We start from the raw sequence: 23,436 nt of genomic DNA, 5'->3' as shown, positions 1-23,436 counted from the left end.
TCCCCAAAATCCTCTAAGTCCCCACTACGTGGGGGCTTAATAGTCAAGGAAAATGGGCTCCCCGGGCAGGCCGTTGGGGAGAGGATGCGGCCTGGGCTTAACCCTCCTTGGTTCCGGCCGAGGGTCTGGGTGCTGGGGACAGGGGTCCACCTGGGCCCGTGGAGGCTCTCCCCAGCCTGGCTAGGGCTCAGAAGCTGTGACCGGGCCCGGGGATTGCTCTTGGTGCGACGGGGCCGCAGGGTGCATGCACCCCCCCTTCCTGTAAGCCATCAGAGGGTCCAGTCACTGAGGAAGGGGGTACACCGAGTCCCGGGGTGGCTCTCACCGTCCTGGCCAGGGTTCAGAAGCCGGGACCAGCCCGGGGCTTATGCTCCATCTGGCAGGCCTGGGGTGCTTGAGCCCACCATCCTGCAAGCCATCAGAGAGTCCAGGCGCTGGGGACGGGGGTCCACCGAGTCCCGGGGAGGCTCTTTCCGGCCTGGCTAGGGTTCAGAAGCTGCTACCGGGCCCGGGGCTTGAGCTCCATCCGGCGGGCCTGGGGTGCTTGAGCCCCCCATCCCGCAAGCCATCAGAGGGACAGGGCGCTGGGGACAGGGGTCCACCGGGGCCCAGGGAGGCTCCCCCCAGTCGGGCTAGGGTTCGGAAGCTGGGACCGGGCGAGGGGCTCATGCTGCGTCCGGCTGGCCACTGGAAACCTACCTCCCGCAAGCCAGCTGAGGGTCCGGGTGCTGGGTACAGGGGTCCACTGGGGCCCGGGCAGGCTCTCCCCTTCCTGGCTGCTTTCAGAAGCAGGGACTGGGCCGGGGAGCAGGGGTGGTTGGCTTCATCCACTATGCTGTCAGAGCGTAGTTTTATGCCCAGCCCTACCTACTCACAACCTTCATTCCGACTCCCTCCTGCCATTGATCCTATTTCAATCATTTTCCTTTATTCCAGGATCCTCATCTTCAAGCAGGAGCTAAATTCTTCTACAAGCTTAAAAATCTCTATTGTTTCTTTCAAAGTAGGTTTCTGCCCCCCACAGAACACTCTTATAAGATGAACATGGTACAATTGGTTGTACGTTGTAGGAAGTGCAAAGTACAAAACTGGATCTCAGTTTTAAATGGCCCTCTGCTGGAGCAGCAAGGGCTCTCTGCCCGGCAGATGAGCTACAATAGAAGTCTGAATCCCATTACAAAAACTAGGAAATCACTCCTTCTCGGGCTGCTTTTGCCTCCAATAAAGGACACCATGGTTCAGGCAGATGAGGTTGGCCTGATATCGTGTTTAACTGCCATAAGCCAATTAGTATATTCCAAACTGAGTAGTCCATTCAAGTTGGTTGCAATTGAGCTAATCAAATTAGCTGACACTGGAGGCTGTTTCGTGGATCAGAGGGTCATCGTTCAAATAATTAGGCCACTCTTATTGGTTGTTGCACAGTCAGAATAGATGGAGCATGTACATAAAGTGTGGGCTAGCTCAAGTGAATTATGAGAGGCAGCTGTGCACCAGGAATCTCTCCGATGGGCAGATGTGAAAGCCTAAATTTCCTGAGAGGGTGCAAAATAGTGAACTAAGGGTCTGATGTATGGTTTGGCAGATGGTACTCCATCCATCAGGGTCTCATAGGACATTACCTTCAGCACCTTGAAGACTACTGTCCCCCCAATTTAGGGGTGACCATCTGCCCAGCGGTCATCTATGTACCTTGAAAGGAGCCTCTGTCATGGCAGTTTCATTCAAGGTGGGAAATGTTTGATGGATGGCGGCCGTCAGTTTTAACAGCCCTTCACCAAACTTTTAACTGTTTTTGTTTTTTCTCAAAGTAAATGTTTGTTTCTGAAAAACTAAAAAATCTAATGACACACTGTAACAACCGGATTTTCGGATCAGATAGAATCAGCTCACCAGAGCACCATTAACCCAGCCGAAACGTAACCACCTCCCTCCTTAGGACCTATTTACAACAGGTATATATGTTTCCTACCCAAGGATGGGGAATTAGCAATATACATGCTTAGATCTTCTACAATTCCACACTCATACAATATAGTCTAGCGGTCACATGGGCCCAGACTAATCTACCCTAGGGCAGTTCTGATTACTTACCATTACACACTGACTGCAACCAGTGCTCGCCCAAGCCACAATCTTGTGGGTATACACACCAGTGTCCCCCCTGGTGCTCTCTCCTTCCTACAAGCCACAATCCTGTGGATATATACACCAGTGTCCCCCCTGGTGCTCTCTCTAATGTCCAAGCCACAATCTTGTGGGTATATACACCAGTGTCCCCCCTGATGCTCTCATTAACGCCGCCTTACAACGACGATCACTTTCCTATGAATACCATTAGCTCTTCATGTTGGGGAATCTCTCATTATTCACTAGAGGTACAATACTACAATATTATGGATCACACAAGAATGGCCTAATTACACGGTGTACAACTTATTCTCTATTTCAAGGGCTCCTCTCTCCCTCATTATTCAGTTACTATTTATCTGATCGGGGGTAGCATCCGTTCATACAATAGCACCTGACTAGAAGAAAGGTTAACTATATTATATAAGAACAAGAAATACACACTGGTTCACTAAGAACTGGGGTAACTTTATTATCATAATAACAATAACAATATAATACTATACTATAACATATAGCCTGAAAAGGAAAATGAAAGGTTAGAATGTGTGCACGCTAATAAGAAAGGGTCGACGTCACCTTATCAATATGAAGTCTGGACTCAGCAGTCATCTGGGTTCCCTTCTCGTCTGTGCCTTGGCTCGTCTTCGGGTCACACCTCTGCAGTCACGGATACACGTCTGCACCGCTATGCTCTGTCTCCTCCGCTTCCCTCCAGGTCACTGGAACCTTCCTCTCATCAGCTGCTTTCTCTCTGGCTGTTCTGCACTACTCCTCTCTCCTCTCAATCACGGACTGTCTTCACTTCTCAGCTTCGATCTTATAACTCAGTTTCTATCACTCTGGTATTCGTTCCCTCAACTAACTGCTTCACTCTGTATGCTCTGATCCTAATGTAAAAGCTCGTCAGCTGCTCCAACTAAAATAACTTCAATCTTTCTAAGAGAGTATCAGCTTCTCGGTCTTTCTCGGACTTCAAAATGGCGACTGCCTGCCTTAGAATAATTAATGGCATTGATGCTAACGACTAGCTGCCGCCTACGGACTGACTCACTGACTGCCTCATGCTTTCGCTAATATGGAAGCTTGTCCCTTCATGGAAAGTTACGGCCAGTAACCTGCCGCCCACCAAACTCTTGTACCTCCCCGTACCAAGGACACGTTCTCAGTCGGCCGATCTGATGTTATGTCTTCGACACGGAGAAAAATACAGTCTTTCGATAAGGGCCAGCCTGAGCCGGTTCTCTCCAAGCGAACAACACCTCATAACTAAAACATTACATTTGACCTAGAAGCATCTCAAGCTGCCGGGGCAGAAAGAAAGATGGAGTCTCTCCCGTTTGAGGCCTACAAGGCCCGAAATAAGCATAACTCCATGGGAAGTATACTAACACTCTTACAAAAGGACGGATTATCACTAATACTAATGAATCTATCCCTTAACATAGGTTTATAAGCCCGGATCTAAGGAAAAGGGTACGGGATTGTGTCAACACGCCTTGTGAATGACTCTGTTTACGGTTCTAATCCTTCTATTAGAATGATAGTAGACTAAAGTCACCTCCCATCACCTTCCCTCACAAAAGGGCCGAAAAAGTCGGTCAGAACATTTCACCCTTGAATTTAGGCTACTAATCATTCGCTAAATGGAACTAACATCCGTAGAGGAATAATATGAAACAAAATTAACTGATCTATTTCTTGTACCACATCTACAAAACTGGAGTAAGGAAGGAATGCACTGGATAAAGCAGTAAATAGCTACTAAAATGCTAATAGTAATCATGATACCCCCTAATATCTCTCGTAAAGAATGTAAGTCAGGTAACCAATTGAAGAGCCAGTCAAACCAGCCCTGGTCCATGTGTTTTCTAACCTCTTCAGTCAAGTCATGAAGTTTGTCAATATGAGCCTGAATGGATCTGGTATGATCCGATAAGTTGAAGCAACAAAGGCCCTCAAAGTCGGAACAGTCATGTCAATGTTTGAGCAGGAGATAATCAATGGCAGCCCGGTTCTGCAGAATAGCTCTGCGTTCCCCCTGGGCGTCTAGTAACATGTCAGATAAAATTGTAGAAGTATGATTAATGGATTTGACCATCCAGCAGGCCATCTTCCCAATGGACTTTGCGTTATAGACAGCTAAGGCAGGAACACCTATAATTGAAAAAGCTAAACTAAGATATTCAGATTTGGAATATAATGTAGTGTAGAATCACAATCATCATGTAACATCACAGCATCGCGAACAACACGGGAATGTGTATTAGGATGTGAAGAAAACATTAATAAGCTCAATCTAGTGATGGCACAAGGGCCTCCAGAAATATTTGCAGGAATGTAGGGCCAGGATGTATTACCACAAGAGAAAAGCCATCCAGAAGGTAAAAGCATTGTACGATAATGGCTAGGGGTAACTACTAAACTCTTACAGGTCATATTATTTTTAACAGAAGTACATGATTTCGGGGATCTTCGGGAACACAAAGTTAGTTCATGAGCTGAAAAAGAAGTTGCTGCTTTCAATTTTAAACGCAAACATTCAGTAATAGCACTAGGATCGCAGGTAAGGAAAAAGCATAAATACCCTGGGTGATATTATATGTAATTATTTGGGAATGAATCGGGGGTGTTGGATTTGAAAGCACAGTACACAAAGGACAGTACTCGTGTGTAGCAAAATCTCCAAGGATGACATTGGGACGGGCATTTGATATATTAAAGATATGGGCTAAAGTCTCCAGCGAAGCAGGGACAGCAACCAAACAGGTCGCTAATATGTCAGTCACCGAACGCATCGGTGTTAAACAGAAATGTGGGGAGTTGGTAACCCTTCGTGCCAGGGTAGTCCAAAAGTTAGATGATGAATCCCACGCAGCAAAGGAACGCGGTACTCAGGTTATCGAATCAACCAAAGTCTGTGGGTTCCCTCCTTTCCCGACGTAGCAGACCAAAAGGAGTCCAACGCCGACACATCCTGCAGCAGCAGTCCAGAGAATGATCTGAAAGAAAGTCAAATACAAGCATTATTCATTCTCGTAAATAACATTTGTCAGCTGGGACAGCTTCCCAGCTATCTCTCCCTGGTCTCATGACAAGAATCGTATTATCATGACCGGTTGCAATAACTTCAGCTTGTTCAGGGGGATTTTTAGGCGATTGCACCCACACTTTCGCTCCTGGATTATCTGTGGAGCCAAAACCTTTTTGTCCTCGTTCAGTTAGTAAAGTTGGGGCAGTGCCTTTCTGAATCTCACCACTGAAAACAGGCATGATTAGCAACTGAGCAATTCGGTCAGTTTTGTGAATTGGTAACTCAACCTCACTGCTATTCAGCAGGAGCACCTTAATCTCTCCCTGATAATCACTGTCAATGACTCCTCCGAGTACTTGAATGCCTTTTAAGGCCAGGCCCGATCCAGGGGCAATCAGTCCAAAATTTCCAGTTGGTATACAGACACCAACACCAGTCTCAATGATAACTCGATCTCTACTTTTAATCATGGTGTCATTCATGGCGTGCAGGTCCAAGCCTGCGGAACCTGGGGTTGCTCTGCATGGAGCTAATGCTCCAGGGGAAATTTCCCAGTACATTACAGTATTGCCAATTGTATTCGGTTTCGCATCAATAGCTGGAGGAAATAAACGCATTAATGGAGATTCAGCATTCAAAAAGGGACGATTATTCAAAATTAACAGTGCTTGAAACAAATGATCTCTCCAATTTTTATACTTATTATCAGTAATTTTCGTAATTGATCTTTTAGCAAACCATTCATTCTCTCAATAAGACCTGATGCCTGTGGATATTATGGTATATGAAACACCCATTCGATATTATTCTCCACACAAAATTCCTGCACCAATCTTCCCTTAAAATGGGATGCATTATAAGATTGAATTTGAAATGGAACACCATAACAGAGCATAATCAATTCCAATGTTTTAATGGTATTCACTTGGGTTGAAGGACTGGGTTCTTTTCGACCCAGCGGTGCCAGGGCACAACACCTGAAACCTTCGTGGGTAACCTGCTCCGGCGTACAAGTCACAGAGACACGGGACACTTCCTTCGGCGTCAAAGAGTCAAGGTTTATTTACTGCAGGGAACACAGAAGTCACAGGAAGTACATCGAGTGTAGTTCGGGGAGACTGCTTCAATTTGTATTTGTGGATCGCTCTTTTTATACAGTTTTTACCCATAGGATAACATGATACACAATAGTTTACAACCTGGTTCCCACAAGTCGCTCTCAGAGGGGTCGCTTTGGTCATTTTAAAACACACAAGGTCCGGAACATAAGTGCGGAAACATTTGGCGGTTCCCAACTGTAAAAACCCATCTTCCCACCATTAGCAAATTCCAATCAGCAGTAAAGTAGATCGAAATAGGAACGAAGACAGGTGCAGAGGAAGACGGAGACAGTGGGGAGATCGGAAAGGGTGTAAAAAGGGGAGGTATCGAGAAGCACGAGATACAGGCATCAAAGGGACGTGCCTAATGAGATGCACGGCTGAGACAATAAGCCCGTGCGGCGCCATCTGCCTTACAGTAGCATCCCCCTCGTCATAAAGACACTTACAAAGAACATGTGTCTTCCGCCATATCTTGGAAGTCCCAGGGTCGCGAAGCGGACAGCATCCGTTCGCTGGCTACTTGAGGGCAAGAGACAAAATGGATGCCGTATCTAAGATGGAACCCGTGGGTACAGATGAGAAACCCACATAACAAACGAACGGTTTAAGTTAGCACAGCGAAACTGCGCACACCTACTAAACTCGTCATTTGCGGTTCATAGATACTAGACTCGACCATATTCGTACGAGTCGAAAACACCACTTACAATTTTCACGGAACCTCAGACGCTCCTTTTGCCCTCATGTAGGCAAGCACTAGTCGGAATCATATTCGATATTCATCAGACCATCAAGATGTCGTTGTAGCATAGCTCTGTCCGATCGAGTCCCCTTGGTAACAGATGGTTGTCTCATACACGTTGTAGCACAGAGGCCACATAAGGCAGGACCACACTGCACACAAAGGCAACACGTGAACAGGAACACTACCACAACCCCGATGATCGTCAGAATCTTCCAACCCCAAGTCGACACCAGGCCCCAAAACCAACCAAGTAGCGTCCAATCCCCTACATCCACGTGTATGGATTCGGAGATCTTATGCAACTTCGAGATGGCTTGATAGACAGTAGGAGCATTATCTGGAATGAAAATGCAACAGCTCGAATGGATCACTTTACATACCCCACCGCGATCTGCTAAGACAACATCTAAAACCATACGGTTTTGTAATGTCATAAGTCTCTCCGCCTGAAGTTCTGTGGTGATATTACCAAGGGCACTGGCAGTAATATTAGCTGTCGATTCTACCACTCGAGTCAAATGTCTCAGGTTCCTACTATTAACCATAGGTCCCCAAAACGGGAGGAAACCCTTGAAAAAGTCTCCTGCCTCTTGACCGGCAGTATCCTGTTCGCTAATTACGCCTCGTACAACTCTAGTCTTATGATAATCGGCATTTACAGTAAACGTCGGAGGCAACAGATTTGCAACAAAACATGAGCCCATGAAGTCTGCGGGCAACCATGTGTATGCACGATCATGACAGATAAAGTATGTACCCTTGGCAGCCAGAAACACAGGGGACGGGGACATTGGCAGAATGTAACTTTCAGTGCAAGCACTTGCTCCAAGTGAGGCTTGCGAGCCACGACCCACAAGACAAAGATTACCAGTGTGGGGTACGACCCATATTGGAGACGAGCTTTTAAGCTGCTTTTCATTAATGAACATACTATATTCCCCTCTACTTAGGACCCTATAGGCTTGTACCTCTTCTTTAGGGATAAGAAAAGGATCATGGATCTCATCTTCCATATCCTCTATAGCCATCGATAACAGCCTCTGATACGAGGTAGGACCAAAGTTGGGGGAACGTTGTTCTTGCGTGGGGTGGAAACCCAGTGCGCTTCGAAACATTGTTTGGAATGCTCGAGCTGACCCTTGGGAACTATATGGTAACACCAGATATGGAATTCCCTTACCCGTAGCATGTGGCATCAACCCACACACCCAACAATTAGTAGTGTTAACCACTAACTGATGCTGATGGAGGAGCTGGATAAAGGAATTATTGCGAAATTCTACACGTCTAGCCTGTTCGTGTTCTGGTAACATATGAAAGGAATGAGGAGAAGTAGTAGAAGTAAGGTTAGGGTAAGGAGTAGGAGTAGCAAGGAAAAAGGAAGACATAGTGTAATACACCCCACCCGCCAAAAATGCAGAAGCAGTTAAAAACAAAACAAACAATTGAAATATGAAACATTTCGTACGACTAAGTTTCTGCAGCTTGACTCTATATGCCTGAGCTCCTTCCAAATCATTCAGCTTCGAAAATGCCATTTCCCTACGACCGTCCGCAACGTTTCTTGACGCACTTCGTTCTGTGCAGCAATAGTCAATCCCCAGGAGTTCCTAGGAACCGACGGTCTTTAACCTAGCGTCAAGACCTACTGTCCAGAAGGAAGTACGCGCGCGGCCCTACGGCCCTCAATACACGATATGTATATATTAGCACAATATTTCTCAGCTGTGGAAGGAAAAAGACACAAGGAAGAAGCTTGATATATATATATATACAAAACAATTTTCAATAATACGAATGTTCAAAGTTGATCATGGGAAACGAGGATATTGCAGTTATCAATTTCAGCAAAGCAAGCAAAAAAATTTTATTTGTCCTTAGGGTGAGAACGCAAAGAATATCGATGTTTCCCTGGACGTGTCTGCTCGTCAAACAAAGGATCTGTTGAAGAGACAGCGTCCTGCTGATCAGCTCGTTGGTCTGGTCCTGAGTCTCTTGCTGACAAATGTTCAACAGTGGCTTTCTGCTGCGCTGAGGGTTCTCCAACAAGCTGTGCGTCGCTAAAAGGTACAAACGCCGGCAATGTTTCTGTTTCTGTTGACGCAATGCCTTTCCTTATCCACGGGTCTGCCGGCAAAGGAATAGGGACTCGCTTACAATGGGTAGCGTGTACCCAATTTTTCCGCCCCTCAAGACGAACGGCAGTCCTCGTGGCCAGGAGCACCTGGTAAGGTCCGGTAAAGCGGGGGTCCAGATTGTTTTTTCGTGAAAAATTTCGGGTAACCACCCAATCCCCGGGCTGGAGCTGGTGGCCTGGACCCTCCGTCTGCGTCGGCAAGGCGTCGTAAACCTGTTGATGAATTAACCTCAGTTTAGCAGTCAAGTCATGTAAGTAATCAATCAACATCGGAAACTCAAGATCAGAGAACATTCCTGGCCTTGGAACCCCCCACACATTCGCAGGACGGCCGAACACTATTTCATAGGGACTAAGCCCTATTCGGGAGTGTACAGTCGCCCTAGTTGACAGTAATGCTAGAGGCAAAGCATCAGGCCACGAAAGTCCAGTCGTAGCTTGAATCTTCGCTAATTTTAGTTTAAGGGTGCCATTGTACCCTTCAACCAATCCAGCTGACTGGGGATGATTGGCGCTATGGAATTTCTGATTAATTCCAAGGCCCTTACACACACTCTTCATCACACTTCCAACAAACTCACTTCCGTTATCTGACCACACGACTCTAGGCATTCCATACCGAGGAAAGTATTCCTTCAGTAGGATTTTCGCAGTAGACAAAGCAGTATTGTCTTTGAGGGGATAGGCCTCAATCCATCGGGAGAATGCGCAAACCACAACCAAAACGTATTTCAGGTTATTGCATCGCTCCATATGGATGAAGTCCAATTGGATCACCTCAAAGGGATACGAAGGAGGAGCAAAACTGCCAGGGGGAGTTGGGGTTCCTTTGCCAGGATTGTACATTATACACACCATACAATTCTTCACCAAACGTTCAGCACACTTAGTAATTCCATCATTCTTCCACACATCAGCCAGCAACTTGCAAATACCTTTCGCGCTAATATGTGCTAACCCATGTGCCATTTGCACAACGGCCAGTACATACGCATCAGGCAACATCCATCTTTTCTGATCCGACAAATCAATCCAGCAATCATTCACATCCAACCTTCCCGTACTTTCTTTCCACTTCATCTTTTCAGTGTCGGTGGCCTCATTCTGAATTGCTTTCACACTCTCTATAGTATTTTCACACATACTTGATTCTGCAGGCCACCTAACCGAATTCGTCACATACATTCGAGTGCTAAGGTTCCGAGCAGTCTCCTTAGCAATCTCGTCTGCAAACGCATTACCACGACCAACATCATCCGTCACTTTACGATGCGCACTACACTTAACAATTGCAACTTGAGCAGGCAAAGTCAATGCATCCAAAAGATCGTTCACAAGCTGGCCATGCTGTATTTTCGTGCCATGCGACGTCAAGAAACCACGCTCTCTCCACAACCGTCCAAAACTATGCGCTACACCGAAAGCATACTGACTATCGGTGTACACATTCACACGTTTACCTTTTGCTAATACACATGCTCTAGTGAGAGCAATCAGCTCTGCAGCTTGGGCAGAATTCTGATTCAATCTTGCAGTCTCAACAACAGTATTCAATGTCACCACAGCATAAGCAGTAGTCACATCACCATTCGGCAACTTAAAACATGACCCATCCACATACAGGGTGCCATCCGGATCTCCCAATGGGGTGTTTTTAAGGTCCACACGACCTTTTGTTTCCTCTTCTGTCCGCAAGTAACAGTCATGTTCTGCTACTTCATCTGACTCTGCACTAATTGGTAACAAAGTTGCCGGATTTAGGACATTACAACGTTTTATCTGAATGTGGCTTGCCAAAAGCGTCAATTCGTACCCAGATAACCTCGCACTCGTCAAGTGCTGAGTTTTCGTACGATTCAAAAGAGTATCGACTGCATGCGGAACCATCACCGTAAGCATATTATCCATGACCAATCCTGCTGATTGTCGGATGGAGACCGCAGCTGCCGCAGTTGCTCTCAAACAACTCGGCAACGCTCTAGCTACTGGGTCTAAAGTCGAGGAAAAATATGCACATGGACGTTGCTTACCACCAAAAGGTTGCGTTAAGACGCTCAAAGCACAACCTTCCCTCTCGTGGACATATAACGTGAACGGTTTACTGTAATCAGGGGTACCTAACACAGGAGCCGAACACAATGAATCACGTAATTCAGAAAAACTTTTCTGACATTCTTCCGTCCATGGTAAAGGAGTCGAAACATCCTTGCACGTAAGAGCCACCAATGGTTTCGCTAGCAATGAAAAATTAGGAATCCACTGCCTGCAGTACGACGTGATACCTAGAAAGGCACGCACATCTCTTTGGGTTTGTGGCACAGCCATTCGCGCAATCGCTGCAATTCTCTCTGGGGTCAATCTCCTTCCCTCCTTTGACAATAAGTGACCTAGGTAGGTTACTTCTGGACAACAATATTGGAGTTTAGAAGGTGACACCTTGTGATGTAACTCACAGAGATGTTGCAGCAACGACACTGTAGCGATTTTGCAGATGTCCAGAGTATCAGCAGCCACCAATAAGTCGTCGACGTATTGGATTAAAGCCGCACCAACCGGCAACCTAAACGCATCTAGTTGACCCTTCAAAGCTTGACTGTAAATCGATGGACTTTCACAGTAGCCCTGAGGAGCGCGTTTGAACCGGAAGCTACGTCCACCAAGAGAGAAACCGAAAAGGTCCCTACTCTCTTCGGCAATCGGGATGCTGAAAAACGCATTTTTCAAATCAATCACCGAAAACCATGAAGCAGTAGCTGGAATCAGAGTCAGTAGCGCCGTGATGTCAGGCACAACAGGGAATTGAGGAACCACAATTTTATTTACCTCCCGTAAATCGATAACAAAACGATAAACAGGCGGTTTGGTAGGATCAGTACGTTTAAGAATGGGCAGTACAGGACTATTGCACACGTTTCCCCGAGTCTCTTCAATGACATCTTTCTCGATCAAATCATAGATGATCGCTAACAAAGCTCGTTCACCATCAAGGGAGATACGGTATTGGGGAATACGTGGCAATCGTACATTCGATTTCAACTGAACAACATAAGGGGAGATATCAAGTAGGCCCACATCATTTGGACCCGCCCATCTCCTTTCTCAATGTCCTCAACGAACAATGCATGAGGAATAGGAGCGGGACGAAGAGATAGCAACCGCTCAACAGCACGCCGGACATTAGTGTCGACTATCAGTCCAGTTGCGAACTGAAGCCGGAGTTCAGACAGGGCGGTCAGCACCTCGTCAGGCGCATTGGCCACTATCTGATCATGTAAGAACTTACACATTTCATCAAACACATATCTCTGAGTAGGTATGTTGAATTGATCAAACGTTTCGAGAACAACACGAGGTGGATTTCTAACAGGATTTATCATCCAACCCATCGCCATATTGTATAGCGCAACACGTTCTCTATTACCAGGAAGCTGACTACGTCTCTGAGGACCATCAGAACCAGCAGACCCAAAAACAGGTCCGAGCGACTGAAAGAAGTTTGTCGCAAGGGGAGAATCACGATTACGAGTAGAGGGAGAAGAGTAAGACACAGGACTAACAAGAGAAGGAGTAGAGACATTAACAGCAACAGGGGTTAACAACACAGGAGCAGTAGCGGGAACAGGAGTATGTGGAAGCGGAGGAGCAGTAGGAATAGAAATAGGCAAAGGAGCAGGAACAGGCGGAAGAGCGAGTGCAGGTTGAGGAACTGGTGGAGGAATAACAGGTGGAAGAACAGGTACGACAGGGACCACAGGAACTGCGGTACCCTGTACGTACGGAGGTGGCGACTTCATAAGATAGGACATTAAAGAATCCTCAACTGCCTCTTCCTTTTTATCCGACTCCGTAGGCAAAGCAGGATAGCATTTGTCTATGGACATACGCTGTAATCTCTCAAACACTTCCTTATCCTTATCCTCCTTATCACGCTGAAACTGCTCAGCTTTCTTCACTATAGTAGCAACAGGATCTCGCTGACTACGTTTATTTTGTCTGATTTCTTTCTGTCGGGCTTCTTTGCGCCAGAACCGAAAGGCATCAAACATGGCCGGCCTAGATTTACGTTCGAACAACTTTATTTCCAAATTATCTAAGATCGACGCTTCGAAGCTACCGTGAGGTGGCCAACGAAGATCGCCGTCTTTCTTTGTATATTTTATCCAATAATCGTTAAAAGCAATCGGGCCTAGCCCATGTTTGCTATATAAATCATAAGTAGGAGTTCCAACCGGAGGTATCGGACACGAATCCTCCAGCAGGGAATCCGCACCACAAGTTCTAAAGCAACTGAACAAAGTACTACGACCAGGCATCTTGCACACTAGCCGAGTTTCACAAACTTCAAGGGTTACGGGATTTCGGGATTTACCAAGTCCCAGCAAAGAACAAAACCCTCGGTTTTTGGCGGCTGCAGTCGTCAAATAAATACAACAACAACAAAGTACGCTAGTAAAATGTCACCGACAGAAACACTCACACAGCGTGTACAACAAAGACACCCGCTAAAGTGTCTACAACAAAAACACTCGCTAAAGTGTTTACAACAAAGACACTCGCTAAAGTGTCTACAACCAAGAACTCTGGGAGCGACCCACAAATACTTAACTCAAAGATCAATGGCGTCCTCAGGAAGGCCCGTCAATCGTCTCGCTATACCAAGGTCTACGCCAGGCGCCAAAACAGGTCTACAGTCAGGGCAGCAGTCCGTCGCAGCCGTTAGGAGGCGGGAATCTTCGCGGGAAAAGTCTTCGGGCCACTTATTTCGACAACAGGATCGATGAAGCGGGGTGCACCTTCCCTCGGAGATTTCACACGAAGTTCCTCACGATCGTCGGGCTTGGACCGGTACCACTGATGTAGCCCCACGTTGGGCGCCAACTGAAGGACTGGGTTCTTTTCGACCCAGCGGTGCCAGGGCACAACACCTGAAACCTTCGTGGGTAACCTGCTCCGGCGTACAAGTCACAGAGACACGGGACACTTCCTTCGGCGTCAAAGAGTCAAGGTTTATTTACTGCAGGGAACACAGAAGTCACAGGAAGTACATCGAGTGTAGTTCGGGGAGACTGCTTCAATTTGTATTTGTGGATCGCTCTTTTTATACAGTTTTTACCCATAGGATAACATGATACACAATAGTTTACAACCTGGTTCCCACAAGTCGCTCTCAGAGGGGTCGCTTTGGTCATTTTAAAACACACAAGGTCCGGAACATAAGTGCGGAAACATTTGGCGGTTCCCAACTGTAAAAACCCATCTTCCCACCATTAGCAAATTCCAATCAGCAGTAAAGTAGATCGAAATAGGAACGAAGACAGGTGCAGAGGAAGACGGAGACAGTGGGGAGATCGGAAAGGGTGTAAAAAGGGGAGGTATCGAGAAGCACGAGATACAGGCATCAAAGGGACGTGCCTAATGAGATGCACGGCTGAGACAATAAGCCCGTGCGGCGCCATCTGCCTTACAGTAGCATCCCCCTCGTCATAAAGACACTTACAAAGAACATGTGTCTTCCGCCATATCTTGGAAGTCCCAGGGTCGCGAAGCGGACAGCATCCGTTCGCTGGCTACTTGAGGGCAAGAGACAAAATGGATGCCGTATCTAAGATGGAACCCGTGGGTACAGATGAGAAACCCACATAACAAACGAACGGTTTAAGTTAGCACAGCGAAACTGCGCACACCTACTAAACTCGTCATTTGCGGTTCATAGATACTAGACTCGACCATATTCGTACGAGTCGAAAACACCACTTACAATTTTCACGGAACCTCAGGGTAGCTCGCTTACAGGGAAAGGCCACTAAAAGGCCACTGTATGTGTCAACAATGGTGCAAACATATTGGCAATTTTTACTCGTAGGGAGTGGACCAATATAATCAATCTGCCAAATTTGAGCGGGCAATTTTCCTCGATGTAAATGTCCTTTAACAATTTGGGGTACTTTTCGGTGTCTGGAATGTTGACAGATAGGACAATGCAATATTGTGTCTTTAATAAAATTTAAAGGAATATAAATTCCTCGATCAGCAGCCCACCTGCTAGTGGCTCTCTCTCCAAAATGTCCTGCTTTCTGGTGGGCCCATTTCGCCAATCCCGCCAAATCAGAATCTTGCATGTCCACCTCTGCCTCAGCAATTTTAGATTTCTCATCTGCAATGTTATGAAAGAATTTGTCAAGGGAATCTATCGGTGTATGAGCATCCACATGAAAGATTGTAACAGTACTTTGTGGGAGCATTTCCCAAATTTCTTGCCATAATTCTTTCCCCCACAGTTCTTTAGAATGCAATTCCCAATTATGAGAATGCCAAGTTGGTAACCAAACCGCCAGTCCATTAGCAGTGGACCAGGAATCAGTAAAAATGTGACATGTACCAGGTAACTCTTGTTTTAGTGTGATGGGATTATAGGACACTGCCTTCCAGTGTCTTTTCTCTCCTATGTACCTTGCTGAACCATCCGTAAACCACACATGGTTTCTGTCCTCCGCGGACAGATCATCAAATGGCTTACCCCACTTAACAGGGGATTCCTGTACTACAGGTACGGAGCAATCACTCCCAGTCTCATTCGATGGCGCCCGCGCCACTTGCTCATGTAATGATGCTACACCTTTCGGTCCCACACGTGCCCTGTCTTGTATGTACCATTTCCACTTAATCACAGTCGCCTCTTGAGCATGTCCAATTCGATGAGTTTTCGGCAAACTCAAAACCCACTGCATTATAGGAATCTCAGGTCTCAGAATCACATCATGTCCCAAAGTCAATTGCTCGGTATCCACCAGAGCCCAATAACATGCAAGTAATTGTTTCTCAAAAGGTGTATAATGCTCACCAGCATCAGGTAACTTTTTAGTCCAAAAACCTAATGGTACTTATTTCTGCCTTGTTTTTGCCACAAACTCCAATTTGCATACAGACCTTGCACGGACACATTCAAATCCACATCACCATCGTGCACGGGCCACAAATCCAAAGCATACTGAATTGCTTCTTTCGCCAAATCAAACGCATCCTGCTGTGGTTTACCCCATTCAAACACATTCTTTTTGCGAGTGACTTTGTATAAAGGGGCCAATATCTGACTCAAATGTGGGATATGCTGACGCCAAAAGCCAAATAAACCAATAAAGCTCTGAGCTTCTTTTCTGTTTCTTGGAACTGCAAAATCAAGAATTTTCTGTTTTACTTGTGGAATCACCTCTCTATGACCTTCATGCCAATTAATGCCTAAAAATTTCACATTTTGAGATGGACCTTGCAATTTATCAGGATTGATTTCCCAACCTTTTTCACGTAAGCGATCAATAATTTGATCTAACTGGATCTGAACTTGATCTTGTGTCTCACCTTGAATCAAAATATCGTCAATATAATGACATATCTGAATTTGCGGATGTACGGGTACTTCAGACAAATGTTCCGCCACCAGCCGGTGACAAATCGTAGGACTGTGTACATAGCCTTGGGTAAGACTTCTAAACGTCATTTGACGTCCATTCCATGTAAAACTGAATTGTTCCTGACACTCGGGGGCAATCGAAATTGAAAAGAAAGCACTGGCAATATCAATAGACGCATACCATGTTCCTGGATGCTTTTGAATTCTTTCAATTAAAGTTATGATGTCTGGTACTGCAACAGTCAAAGGGGGTGTATGTTTATTCAATTCGCAGTAATCAACAGTCATGCGCCAAGAATTATCACTCTTACGCACGGGCCAAACTTGATTATTCCAAGCAGAAGTAACCGGAGTTATCACTCCTGCATCCACCAAATCTTGAATTGTAGCACTAATTTCTTCATGGCCACCTGGGATACGATATTGCTTTTGGGAAACAACCTGTGTAGCCTGGGGAATTTTTATAGGGGGCATTCTTAAGCGACCAACTCGTACAGGTCTGGATGATATAACATTTTTACTTCCAAATTGATAACAGCTGTCATCTAAATGCAATATCATTCCTTTCAAAATGTCAATTCCAATTATGTATTCCAGAAGTGGCACAACTAAAACAGAATATTCTTTATTTGGGGAATTCTACCTATTCTCATTTCAAGTGTAGTTTGCACTGCGGGGGTTTCCTTTCCACCTAAACCAGTAATTGTGAAAAATTGGCCTTTACATTTCTTTGATTTTCCATGAATAAGAGTGGCCTTCGCTCCTGTATCTACCAATGCTCGGGCCCTTTGGATATTTCGATGTTTCCAAAAAATTTCAATATCTACATAGGGTCTATTATCTTTGTGAGCCCACCTGCGTACTGGAGCTTGACCTATTTCCTAGTCATTTTTACTGCGTTCTGTCAACCAGGACAAATCAGGGTAAATGATCTCATATTTTTTGGACGATAAAATGTCATGTTCATATCCATCTCCATTACGAAATGGATTCCTGTCATCTGCATGGTACTGTGAATTTCGATCGGAAAGTCTGTGTTGATCCTCTCTTCTCCTCAACTCGGGGGACTGATCCCTTTCATCTCTATATTTGCTGTTAACACGGTCATCTCTCCCCTTTTCTCTTTCCCCCTCTCGCCCTCTCTCTTTTTCACACCGAGAGGACACATCACGCTCATGCCGTCGTCCATCATGACGATCAGAATCATCACGACGTCTGTCATCTCCACTGTCATCAGAATGTTCACGATCACAATCATTCTTACGCACACGACGGGCACCCTCCTTTCGATCCAAACCACGCTTGCGAAACATGTCCCACAAGCGATTATTAGGTTCACCATCAATGTCTTCCTTTTTCACACCGTCAGCCAACAGTGCAAGAAACATATCACGCCTAGAGAACCTATAATCTCCAGCAGTACGACCCTCAGGTCTGGACTGTCTCTCAGGTTTAAACCAGTCACCCAACTCACCAAGCTGACGGACAGATTCAAGCACCATAGACAAAGGATTGCCAGTTTGATTGATCAACAAAGTCATCCTAACCTGCTTATAAGCAACAGGGGAAGAACGGATAATGCGATTACACACAGAAGATGTTAACAAACCATCCAACAATCTGTCAGCTTTACTCAGAAAAATCGCAGTTTTCATCACCTCCTCTTTCAGCCGCTGCGCTGCATCGCGCAAGGTGTACCACGGCTTGTCATTTACAGGCCAATCAGATTCAGTAGGGTATTTGTGATTACAGCCATCAGTCGCTAACTGGAGCAGACTAGTCTGACCAGCACCATTAAAATCCCGAAAATGATCTTGTTCAGTAGAATCGGAACTCAAAGAACAAAATTTCAAGGAATCTCCTGCATCCAACATGATACCTGCAGCGCCTAACTCATAAAGGCGCACCATCCACGTAAGCAAGGCCTCACCAGGCCGCTGTCGAAATCGTTGCAAAATGTCACTAACTTCTTGTTGTGTAAAATCTTCCAAACTATCCAAAGCAACACCATTCGGATTACCAGGAGCTTGTTGTAATTTACGTTGAAAAACTGGATGCGCAGAAACCTCCGGACGAGCATCAGAAGAAGCCCGATCCATAGATTTAGAGGAACAATCAGAATGAGAAACGTCATTAGAATGGGAAGAGCGACCTCGGTCGCCGGAATCATCATGTTTGTCACAAGAAGTAGATTTACAGTCACGTCCGGAGCGAGAAGACTCGCGCCTGTCAGACTACTCAGTCGAGGAGCCAGAATCATTTGAGTCCCAGATATTACCATCCCATTCATCGGTGTTCCAGTCCAGTCCGGCTTTTGCCACGACCAGACGCACCTTCCGCTTACAAACACGACCACGACGATTCTTATATTTGTACTTCGCAATGCGAACTGCAGCCCTTTCGGCTATCGTCTGATAAGTTTCAAGTTTGTCGGCAAGCAATTTATTTTGACATCGCAACAGAGTATGAGCATTTTGCACTTCAACAAACTTCTCTTCCATATCCACATATTGTTTCTGCAATTTAAAAAATGTCTCATGTACAATCCTGTACGCAGTTAAAACAATCCAACCTCTGCGTCCTAAAATAGGAAGCTCCTCACCCTTCACTACTGGCGCTTTCTGCAAACAAGCAATCACATTAGCCGGCTCCGCCAGCTCCAAACAAGAACTCCAATTCTCACTCAAACCAGTAGAATCGGCCCACTCACGGGCCAAGGCCTCGTAAGGCGTTGATTCCCAGCCGGGAATTTCAACAGGCAATTTGAAAGTAGATTTTGACCTCCGCAAAAACATTTTGACAATCCAAAAAGATATATACAACTATAAACAAATAATATACAAAATAAACTTCGTACGAGCCGAGTGCAAACCAACAAGATAGAAACAATACAGCGCACACAGGCTTCGTAAACAGTTCGTGACGCCAGATGTAACGACCGGATTTTCGGATCAGATAGAATCAGCTCACCAGAGCACCACTAACCCAGCCGAAACGTAACCACCTCCCTCCTTAGGACCTATTTACAACAAGTATCTATGTTTCCTACCCAAGGATGGGGAATTAGCAATATACATGCTTAGATCTTCTACAATACCACACTCATACAATATAGTCTCGCGGTCACACGGGCCCAGACTAATCTACCCTAGGGCAGTTCTGATTACTTACCATTACACGTTCTCAGTCGGCCGATCTGATGTTATGTCTTCGACACAGAGAAAAATACAGTCTTTCGATAAGGGCCAGCCTGAGCCGGTTCTCTCTAAGCGAACAACACCTCATAACTAAAACATTACATTTGACCTAGAAGCATCTCAAGCTGCCGGGACAGAAAGAAAGATGGAGTTTCTCCCGTTTGAGGCCTACAAGGCCCGAAATAAGCATAACTCCATGGGGAGTATACTAACACTCTTACAAAAGGACGGATAATCACTAATACTAATGAATCTATCCCTTATCCCTTATAAGCCCGGATCTAAGGAAAAGGGTACGGGATTGTGTCAACACGCCTTGTGAATAGACTCTGTTTACGGTTCTAATCCTTCTATTAGAATGATAGTAGACTAAAGTCACCTCCAATCACCTTCCCTCACAAAAGGGCTGAAAAAGTCGGTCAGAACACACACATCCTGGGAGCTTTCTCCCAGGGTATGGGTGTAATTTCTGCTTTTATTGGTGGTGAGGGACAGAAGATAGACATTACAGCTTCCACCCTGAATAGGGCAGGTGGTGTAATGCCCTTCCTCCGATGCCCGGTAGTCTGTCAGAGGAAGCTTTCTGTTGACAAAGCCAGTGGAGTCTCTAAGTGAGGCACTTGGGTCGAGAGTTTTGGGGACAGGGCCTTCCATTACATTTACAATGGGTTATATTGTCCCCCAATCTCTAAATCAGTTCTTAAGGTTTGAAAAGCAGGATCTTTGTCATAACATTATGTCTGGTATGGAGGAGGGAGCTGGATAGGTAGTAATTAAGTATTTAAAAACTTGGGTCTTTATAGAAAATCTAAAATCTGACAAAGAAGGGAATAAAAGTATTTCAGTAGTCTTCGCAGGAGGTGAGGTGACATCAAGACTGTAGGAATATGAATTTATAGAACACAAAGATTTCTGGGGAACACTGGAGCACTGTATATTTTGGGGCTCCAGGGAAACAATACATCAAGTGTGGCTTTACATCTGTGAATTATCACATGCATATATGTAGGCATCTCAAATGTGCCTCCAGTAGAAATCCTGAGAAAACAAATGCCTTCCCAAGTTTTCTAGAGTGATGTGTGCACGTGCTCCCATCTCTGGACATGCATGTTTAAGCACCTCCCCCCTTGAGTGACAACCTGATAGGAAGAACAAGTGATAGCCAATGATTTATAGAGGGGGTAGGTCTTCCTTTTTAGGGAGGGGGAGAGTGGGGTAGGGGAGAGATACAACCAGACCTTTCCACTTCAGAAATGTGAGGGTGGGTTAGGGGAGAGATCCAACCAGACTTTTCCACTTCAGAAGTGTGAGGGTGGGTTAGGGGAGAGATACAACCAGACGTTTCCAGTTCATAGGTGTGGGTGGGGGGAGGAGAGGGGGTTGGCTAGATATTCAACCAGGCTTTTTCAGTTGAGGAATGTATTTGTCACCCGCCCCAACAAACAAAACTAGTGTTGTTGGCTGCACAATTCACTCAACTATCTGTTGACCAATTTCTTAACCATGGAAGTGAAAGTGAGTCCTGCTGAAGGATCCCCAAGTGTCTCACTTCCATCATCGTGGACAAACAGACAGCCCTGTCATCAATGTCTGCACCTTATGGACACTCCCACCCATCCTGCGCCTTGCATCATACCCCCGGGTTAAATTAACGCCTCGCTCTGCGGGAACTTGTTTCCAACCAGGAGGTGGAACGACGACAGACGGCTTGGGGCGGTCTACTTTTAATAAAGGTGTTAATTTTCAAGGAACCATTATTTCTGAAAAAAGTATCTCTTTTTCTTGTGACAAAGGTTTGAATGACAGCAGCCTGTCCTGCTTGGGACTTGGGAGGAGTCTGAATAGCACCCACTGGGTGCAGCTCTGCTTGGGAGGCTTCAATCTTAGCTCAGGACACAGACCAGCTATTCGAAGCTGGTTTCACCCAGTTCAGGGGCAGGTTTCTTTTCACAACGTGTCGAGCCCACTGTCACAAGAGCAGTGCTTGAGTTGTCCTTGAAGTTTGTGGCAACCGACACTCATTTGTGGGGACAGGGACTTATTTTATATCACCAGAACAAGCCTAGGACAATGAACTTGAGCTACAATCAAGGCGACATAGACATAGAGAACCCTTCGAAACTAGATTCAATTAAATGGTCGCAGGTGCAAAGAATGTCCCTATGTTTTATCTACAAGCACGCCCACATCCATGAGCGAGTCCCGCTTCCAGGTTTTGCTGTTAGAAATCTGGAGGTTTTGTTAGATTTTAATCTTTCTCTTTAATAGTACATTTCGGCAGCATCGCAAACCTGCTCAGATTGGTTGGGAATATTGCTTAGTGTGTTCCTTTTGTCTCTGTTTCACTAATGGTATTCAGTTTGGTTCAGTAAGTGTTTAATGCCAAGTACATTGTAGGATTCAGAGTAAATGTCAGGTTCATGGGGGCAGGAGGCGCTGGGGAATGATTCAGTGTAAGCCGTGAAGGGCTGGAACCCTAAATTGAAAACTGTGGAGCATATTTACAAGGGCTTTATCTCAGCTTTCTTAGCTTACAAAGCCAAAAAAGCTGAGATAAAACCAGTGCCCTATTTACGAGAGGGTGCTAACATGCATATTTGCATGTTAGCACCCTTTTTCCAACGCCTCCCTTTTCATCTCCATTAAGATGCAGAGTGGGCGTTACTGGGCGTACCCAGGATGGAATATCTCGCAAATATCGCTGATGTTTACATTGCAATATTTGCAAGGCAGCCCACATGATTTTAGCACACGTTAGATTTTTCGCCAAAATCTTACGTCTGCTAAAATCCTGACTTAGCCATCCCTAACATAGGTGGTGGATAATGCTGATACGACCATGTGGGTCGTATCAGCAAGGTTATTGCCTTTTTGCAGGGAACATCGCTGAAAAACTAGCGATGTTCCCTGCAAAACAGTGATAACATCGCTATCTCTGGGATTCTTATCGCCCTGGAGTAACGCATTAAATGCCAGAGATAGCCTGCGATAATATAATTATCGCTAGGCACGGCCAGCTATGATTATCACTGGCCATTGTTAATCGCCCCCTGTATCCTTAACTTGCGTTTACTCACTTCGGGGCATAATATCAAGAACAGAGTGAAAAATCATCGCCGGTTTAGCGGCAGAAAACTGCTGCTACAGCGGTGATAATGGACTTGATAATATGCCCTTGAGAATTCCCATAGAAACCCATGTTCTGGTGTGAACATGGGCTTCTATGGGAATTCTCAAGGGCATATTATCAAGCCCATTATCGCCTCTCTAGCGGCAATTTTCTGCCGCTAAACCAGCGATAATTTTAATGCTGTCCTTGATAATATGCCCCTTCATTGTTACTTCCAGGTGAAGAGAGGTAGTGCCCAACCTAAACCACATTCTGAGTGATGGCCTTCGCCTGGCTATGTGTCATTTAGTTGCGTTGGCTTCCCACTCTCGATGCAGTTTGCACCTGTTATTGTGTTCCACGCGTTAGTTATTTTCCTTCCCACTTCAGTTGTCACCGTTCCCTAGTTGAGGTCTGTGTTTTCTTCCCTTTTGCTATGCTGTCTCTCTTCTTATTTGTCCGTAGAGTCTTCCCTGTGTTTGCATCAAGCTTCTGGGCCTTCGGCCTTTCTCCCTCCCAGCTCCAGACCCAACAGCTCTACAGGAAGCTGTCATAGGTTATCTGGGTTCCATC

Source organism: Lissotriton vulgaris, chromosome 11 (genome assembly GCF_964263255.1).
Source record: "Lissotriton vulgaris chromosome 11, aLisVul1.2, whole genome shotgun sequence".
NCBI lineage: Eukaryota > Metazoa > Chordata > Amphibia > Caudata > Salamandridae > Lissotriton > Lissotriton vulgaris.
This window is presented reverse-complemented; position numbering follows the sequence as displayed.